Source organism: Apium graveolens, chromosome 1, assembly GCF_009905375.1.
Source record: "Apium graveolens cultivar Ventura chromosome 1, ASM990537v1, whole genome shotgun sequence".
Classification (NCBI taxonomy): Eukaryota; Viridiplantae; Streptophyta; class Magnoliopsida; order Apiales; family Apiaceae; genus Apium; species Apium graveolens.
The window spans coordinates 160,283,267-160,291,294 of NC_133647.1; the positions used below are offsets into that span (position 1 = coordinate 160,283,267).

The 8,028-nt window shown below is 37.7% G+C and overlaps 1 non-coding gene across 1 annotated transcript; it reads right to left on the reverse strand.

Annotated features, from left to right (window-relative positions):
• Positions 1–4,470: 4,470 nt before the first annotated feature.
• Positions 4,471–4,577, reverse strand: LOC141682692 (small nucleolar RNA R71). The gene has a single exon (XR_012559917.1). It is a non-coding gene; the product is annotated as a small nucleolar RNA R71 (small nucleolar RNA).
• Positions 4,578–8,028: the final 3,451 nt, after the last annotated feature.

Here is an 8,028-nt window from a genome sequence, read left to right on the forward strand (position 1 = left end):
AAAAATTAGTCTATTTATAGTAGTAAAATAATACCCCTAATTAAAATTAAGGCCTTAATTTTACATCTATTAAAATTAATTGGCCCCTAATTTTATAATTTTTGAGGATTAATTTCTAATTTTTATATATTTAATATATATAATACATATACGAAAAATTCCCCAAAATTATGAATAATTCAAAGAAATGGAATATTTGAAAGTTCCATAATTTTATAAAAATAAAAATGTGATTTTGTGGGGTTTTTGACACCCAAAGGGGCCCGAAAAAGTCATTTTTCGTGAAACGAGATTTTTTTTAAAATAACTCGATGTTCAGAATAACGTGATGGTACAAACCATTCTAGGAAAAATTAGGCCAATTATTTTTTTTGAAATATCAGCTATTAAAACAAAGTTCGGGTCGTATAACTTTTGATACGAAAGCTTTTAATACGAAACAAAATACTCGAAAAATACGTTGAAGACACAGAACACACGTAGCACATAGCAGTTAGGGTTTTATGACTGAATACACATTATAGGGTAGTAAAACACATAATTCCTCTTTATTATGATATAAGACAAGCGTAATTTCCCAGTCGTTACTTATGCAACCCATGCCAATTTCAGAGTCTATCAAATGGATGTTAAAAGTTCTTTTTCTGAATGGAGATTTAGAGGAGGAAGTCTGTGTCAGTCAGCCTCCTGGTGTTAAAGATCCCAATTTTCTAGAATATGTCTACTATCTTTTGAAAGCACTTTATGGACTGAAGCAAGCACCTAGAGCCTGGTATGACGCCTTGTCAAAATTTCTATTAAAAAATTATTTCACAAGAGGTATTGTTGACAAAACTTTATTCTATATAAATGTTAATTGCTCTAGTATACTTATTCAAATTTATGTAGATGATATTACATTTGGCTCTACAGATGAAAAACTTTGCAAAAAGTTTGTCAAATTAATGCAAATTAAATATGAAATGAGCATGATGAGAGAACTAACTTACTTTCTTCGTTTACAAGTTAAGCAAGTTAGTGATAGAATATTCATTAGTCAAACCAAATATATTTATGTCTTTTAAAGAAGTTTGACTTAATAGACCACACATCTGCAAAAACTCCCATGACTACTGCAACTAAACTTGAATTAAACACTACTGAAAAGTCTGTGGATATTTTAAGCTATAGGCATGGTTGGCTCACTTTGATATTCAACAGCTAGTAGGCCAGATATAATGTTTGCTACTTGTCTTTGTGCTAGATTTCAGGCTGATCCTAGAGAATCTCATTTAGTAGCTATTAAGAGAATTTTCAGATATCTCAAAGGAACACCAAAACTTGGCATTTGGTATCCTAGAGATTCTGGTTCTGATCTCAATGGTTAATCAGATGCAGATTATGCAGGTTGTAAGATTGATAGAAAAAGTACTACATGAACCTGTAACGCCCCCAAATCCGGGGTCGGAGGATTTGGTCGTCACGATGAAACATCAATAAAAAATAACCCGTTGAATTAATAAATAAATGCCAGCAACTGAAATATAGAATCCGTGACCCCAAACTACACCAGGATCTTTTCAGGTTACAGTTCTAGAAACAAGATATCCAAATTCCATAAATTATTTTTTCTCTTTCTTTTAAAACTCTTTTCAATATTTTCGAACTCATAACTTAACCCAATAGTATAACTTCAAAAAGAAGTATACTAGACCAACGATTTAATACATAACTAATACATATATAAATACAACTTTATATAATAGAACTTACTTAAGTCTGCAAACCCTGGACCAACCACCTTCTGAAAGCTTCTTCTGTGCTTTCTCGAATTATGCAGCTAAACAGCGCCAGTTAATCCTCACTGGAAGGTTAAATTTAAAAACAGGCAAGTATGAGCGAAAGAAATACTCAACAAGTTCATTATAACATATATATGGTCTTTTATATAAAACCGACATCGGCACTAGAGTATAACATTTTAATCGTAATTGCTGAACCAGAAAAGTTTTAGTTAAGGAATCCCAGAATTGGTTCCTTAAATGTATTTAAAATCTTTTAATATTTTCGAGGGAATATGCTTCAGCAATACTTTGAATCTCGACGAGAATAATACTCGTAAAACAGTGATTACGGAAATATCGTAAACAACAATAACATGGAACAATGATTATGGATTGAATCATAAACTTTATTCAAAACCGAACTCTTGACATTAATACTCATTTTGTTGTCATATCAAATTAGATATCAATACAAACTTTGATGCTCACAACATCCCATACTGAAGTCAACATCAATCATCTATACTAATACGACCTTTGATATTTAAAAACAAATTAAATATCCACATGTTAAATGGCATTTATGACACTTATCTATGCTCTAATAAGCTTTGAGTTGGTGTATTTGTACTCAAGTTATTTGTATTTTAACGTGTTTTCAAGTGTTTTTGCATTTTAGGCATTACTTTAAGAATCAGGTGAATTAACATTATTTTGATGCTAATATGGTGTTTAGGATGTGTTGGAATAAAAGCTTGAAAGATTGGCTCGAAGCTGCAAGGAATAAAGAAGGAAAAAATAAAGTTTTTTGGCAGAAGGTCGGCGCACCCGCGCTGATGTTGCGCGTGACCGCGCCAGGGAACAGAAAGTCAGCTCGCCCGCGCTGGTTAAGCGCGCGGCCGCGCTGGGTCGGGATAAAAGAAATCCTGATTCTTGTGCAATTCGAATTCTGGACTCCTGGGGTGCATGGACTGCTATATAAACATAACTTAGGTCATTTTTCAGGAAGATAATAAGATATATTTAGAAATTTAGACTTTTGAAGACATCAAGGAGGGAGAAGACGACAAGAGATCTTTTGGCACAATTCAACAAAGGCGAAGAAGATCTAGTTTATTCTTATGAATCTTTGTTTTGAGTTATAAATTAGATGCTTGTTTCTTATTTGTTTGAACCTATATTCTTGTGTGTACTTTGGTTTATTTATTCGTATAAAGACTATGTTTGCTATATCATGTTTTCATTGGAACCCACGTTGGCGATGAGTTCGATTATGGGCTAATCGTTATCGTGGGGTTCTAGCGGATTTATTTATGGATTTCTTTAGTTAATTTATTTGATGCCTTAGTGTGTGGTGATTGTATGATATCCTAGTTATGGTTGTGCCTATTCGTCTTGTGAGCGTCGCGAACTTATAAGATAGTGTGTTAATTCTTAATGAAGCGAAAGTGAATTTAAGGATTTAGAACTTGCCATGCTAGCATAGGTTCATGTATTGTTATGCATGATTCGTAGGCAATTTTAACCATCTTACTTGCCCTATGTAATCAAGATAGATAACTTGTGCTTAAATCGTTATGTTATCAAATTCTATAGACATATAGGGTCTTAATATAATTGGTGCCTATTCAGTTTCTATCTCTTTTGTGGATATCTGGTAGAATGGTACTTGTGCAACGAAAGTTGGCATTTATCAGTTTCGTGTTGTCTGATTAGTGTCATCAACATTACATGCTAAGGTTGAGAATAATAAGGCTATTGAATGAAGTACCTAATGAAGTTATAATCCCATGCTTGTCATATATATATTAACTCAGTCTATTTTACTCTCTTAGTTATAATAGTTAGCGTAATTCTTAGTTATAAACATCCTCACTTTGTTATCGTCTTATCATTGAATAATAACCATACATTGTTGCGTAGGTGCATAATTTAGATAGTTAACCAATACAGTCTCTGTGGGAATGAACTAGAAAAGATTCTATACTACTTGCGAATTCGTATACTTGCGTGTAATATTAACGCGTGTTTAGCGACTAACAACTTTTTGGCACCGCTGTCGGGGACTGCAGTGTTACTAGTTTATGTGCTTTCTATCAGTGGTCGTTAAAGTTCATTGACTCGAACATTGTTACTTATTTGTTTCTTTGTTTTATTTCAGGTGATCTAGTGAGGGTGTATGCATACACGTTCGCGTACTCGCAAGAGAACACTGGATAAAGCCGAGGAAGAACTTGTGGTAATTCGTAGGGAAGTTTTTGAGGAAGAAAAGAAGGTAGAAGAAGAAGAGAAAGTTGAAGAGCCAATTGTAGTAACTATGGGTGATCAAGAAGAGAATCCGAAGGCTTTGATGGACTATTCTAAGCCTAAGATTAATGACATTCAGTCTAGCATCATTAGACCAGCCATCCCGGCTAACACTTTTGAGATCAAGTCAAGCACGATCCAGATGATACAGAACTCAGTTCAGTTTGGGGGTTCTCCTATCGAAGACCCCAATATGCACATCAGGGATTTCATAGAGATTTGCGACACTTTCAAGTTCAATTGTGTGACTGAAGATGCTATCAAGCTGCGACTCTTCCCATTCTCTTTGAGGGACAAAGCTAAGTGCTGGTTACACTCTCTACCGGCAGGGTCTATCATAACTTGGGAAGATCTTGCTCAAAAGTTTCTCATTAAATTTTTTCCCATGGCGAAGACTGCAGCAATCAGGAATGCTCTTACCCAGTTTGCGCAACAAACTGGAGAAGCTCCGTGTGAGGCTTGGGATCGATATAAGGAGATGCTAAGGAAGTGCCCACACCATGGCATGCCTGATTGGATGATTATCAACTGTTTCTACAATGGATTGTGCCCTAGTTCTAGGCCCATGCTTGATGCAGCATCAGAAGGAGCCTTGTGGGCTAAAAGCTACGATGAAGCTTATGAACTTATTGAACTGATGGCTGCTAATGAGGACCAAAATCCTACCCAGAGGTTGACTCAGGGAAAAGTTGCAGGAATTCTGGAGTTGGATGCAGCAACTGCTATTGCTGCCCAACTTAAGGCGTTGATAATGAAGGTGGACACTTCGGCTAACTATGGAGTTAATCAAATCACTAGTGTATGTGAGCTTTGTGCTGGTGCCCATGAGACTGATCAGTGCACAATTTCTAATGAATCAGCTCAGTTTGTGAGCAACTTCCAGCGATCGCAGCAACCTGTGCCAGCCACCTATCATCCAAATAACCAAAATCATCCTAATTTCAGTTGGAGCAATGCTCAGAATGCGGTTCAACAGCCTTATCAATAGTATCCAGCTAAGCAGTACAACCCCCTGGCTTTCAGGAACCGCAGTATGCACCAAAACAACAACTCCAGCTACAGAAAGCTAATGAAAAATCTGAATTAGAGGAGTTGAAGCTTATGTGCAAGAGCCAATCTACTTTTATCAAGACCTTGGAAAATCAAATTGGGCATATTACCGATGCCTTGCTAAATCGTCAACCTGGTACACTACCTAGTGACACTGAAGTGCCAGGGTAGAAGGAAGCTAAAGAGCAGGTAAAGGCAATCACTTTGAGGTCTGGAAGGGTAGTAATCCCCATCAAACTAAAGAGTTGACTGAAAAAGCTGGAGCTGAGAAAGAAGTAGAGCAGCAGGATAAAGAAGTGGAACCAAGGAAGAATATTGTCGAGCACACTCTGCCTGAGGGTAATACAGGGGAGAAACAGATCTATCCTCCACCGCCTTTTTCTAAGAGGTGCAGAAGAAAAAGTTGGACAAACAATTCGAGAATTTTCTGGAGGTGTTCAAGAAACTTCATATCAACATACCTTTCGCTGAGGCTCTCGAGCAGATGCCTAGTTATGCAAAGTTTATGAAAGGTATTCTCTCTCAGAAAGTGAAGCTAGATGATTTAGAGACTGTCGCTCTCACGGAGGAATGCAGTGCTATGCTACAACAGAAGTTGCCTCCGAAGCTTAAATATCTACCATTGGAAAAGTATCTTTCGACAGATGCTTGTGTGACTTGGGAGCTAGCATCAATCTGATGCCTTTGTCAATCTTCAAGCAATTGGACTTACCTGATCCCAAACCAACTTACATGACCTCGCAATTGGCCAACCGTTCTATTACATATCCGAGAGGTATTGTGGAGGATGTCTTGGTCAAGGTGGATAAACTCATCTTCCCTGCTAATTTCATCATTCTTGATTTCGAGGAAGATAAGAAGATTCCCATAATCTTGGGGAGGCCTTTCTTGGCAACTGGCCGAACCTTGATTGATGTGCAGAAGGGTGAGCTTATAATGCGAGTGTTGGATCAAGATGTAACTTTCAATGTGTTCAATGTTATGAAATTTCCTACTGATAATGAGGAGTGCTTAAAAGTCGAGTTGGTCGATTCGGTGGTCACATCGGAACTTGATCAATTGCTAAGGTTTAATGCCTTAGAAAAAACCTTGTTGGGAAATTTAGATAGTGAAAATGACGAAGGTGATGAGCAATTGCAATATTTGAATGCTTATCCCTGGAAAAGGAAGATTGATATGCCTTTTGAATCTCTTAGAATGGAGGAATTGAACAAAGATCCTAAACGCCTCAAGCCTTCTATTGAGGAAGCTCCCACTCTTGAGCTTAAGCCTTTGCCTGAACATTTGAGGTATACTTTTTTTGGTGATACATCTACTCTGCCTGTTATTATTGCATCTGACCTTTCAGGTAGAGATGAGGAAAAGTTTTTGAGAATTCTGAGAGAGTTCAAATCAGCAATTGGATGGACTATAGCAGATATCAAGGGAATCAGCCCTTCTTACTGCATGCATAAAATTCTACTAGAAGAAGGTACCAAACCTACAGTCGAGCAGAAAAGAAGACTTAATCCAATCATGAAGGAAGTAGTAAATATGGAAATTCTAAAGTGGCTAGATGCAAGGATCATCTATCCTATCCGTGACAGTTCATGGGTAAGCCCGGTTCAATGTGTGCCAAAGGAAAAGGTGGTATCACTGTGGTACCAAATGAGAAGAATGAGCTTATCCCTACACGAACAGTCACGGGGTGGAGAGTCTGTATGGACTACAGGAAGCTAAACAAGGCCACTAGGAAGGATCACCTTCTCTTACCCTTCATTGATCAGATGCTTGACAGGTTGGCTGGTCATGAGTACTATTTTCTTCTGGATGGGTATTCGGGTTATAATCAGATTTGTATCGTTCCAGAAGATCAAGAGAAAGATACCTTCACTTGTCCATTTGGTACTTTTGCCTTCAGACGAGTTTCTTTTGGTCTGTGTGGTGCACCAGCCACATTTTATCGATGTATGATGGCCATCTTTTCTGACATGATTGGCCAGAATGTGGAAGTGTTCATGGACGACTTCTCAGTCTTTGGCGATTCTTTTGATGAATGCTTGCAAAATCTCGGACATGTTCTCAAGAGGTGCGTTGAGACCAATCTGGTTCTCAATTGGGAGAAATGTCACTTCATGGTGCGTCAAGGCATAATTCCCGGGCACAAGGTTTCTAGTAAGGGTCTTGAGGTGGATAAGACCAAGGTAGGGGTCACTGAGAATCTTCCCCCACCTATTTTTGTCAAGGGAATTCACAGTTTTCTTGGTCACGCGGGTTTCTACAGGCATTTCATTAAGGACTTCTCAAAAATTTCAAAGCCATTGTGCAGTTTATTAGAGAAAGATGTTCCTTTTAAATTTGATGACGAGTGCCTTGCAACTTTTGAGACATTGAAGAAGAGTCTAATTACGTCACTGGTCATAACTGCACCTGATTGGAATGAGCCTTTTGAGATGATGTGCGATGCAAGTGATTATGCAGTTGGAGCAGTTCTTGCGCGGAGGAAGAACATATTTCATGTGATTTACTATGCCAGTAAGACTCTCAACGGTGCTCAACTGAATTATACTACTACGGAGAAAGAACTTTTAGCTATTATCTATGGTTTTAAGAAATTTCGATCTTATCTACTTGGGACTAAGGTGACAGTTTTTACGGATCACGCCGCCATTCGATATCTTGTCTCGAAGAAGGACTCTAAGCCTAGATTAATTCGATTGGTTCTTTTGCCCCAAGAATTTGAACTAGAGATCAAGGACAGAAAAGGAACTGAAAATCAAGTTGCTGATCATCTCTCGCGATTAGAGAATCCTAATGCTACTTCATTGGAAAAGACATTGATAAATGAGTCTTTTCACGATGAGTATCTTTTTGGAGTGCAAGAAGAAGAGCCGTGGTTTGCAGACATTGTGAACTACCTTGTGAGTAA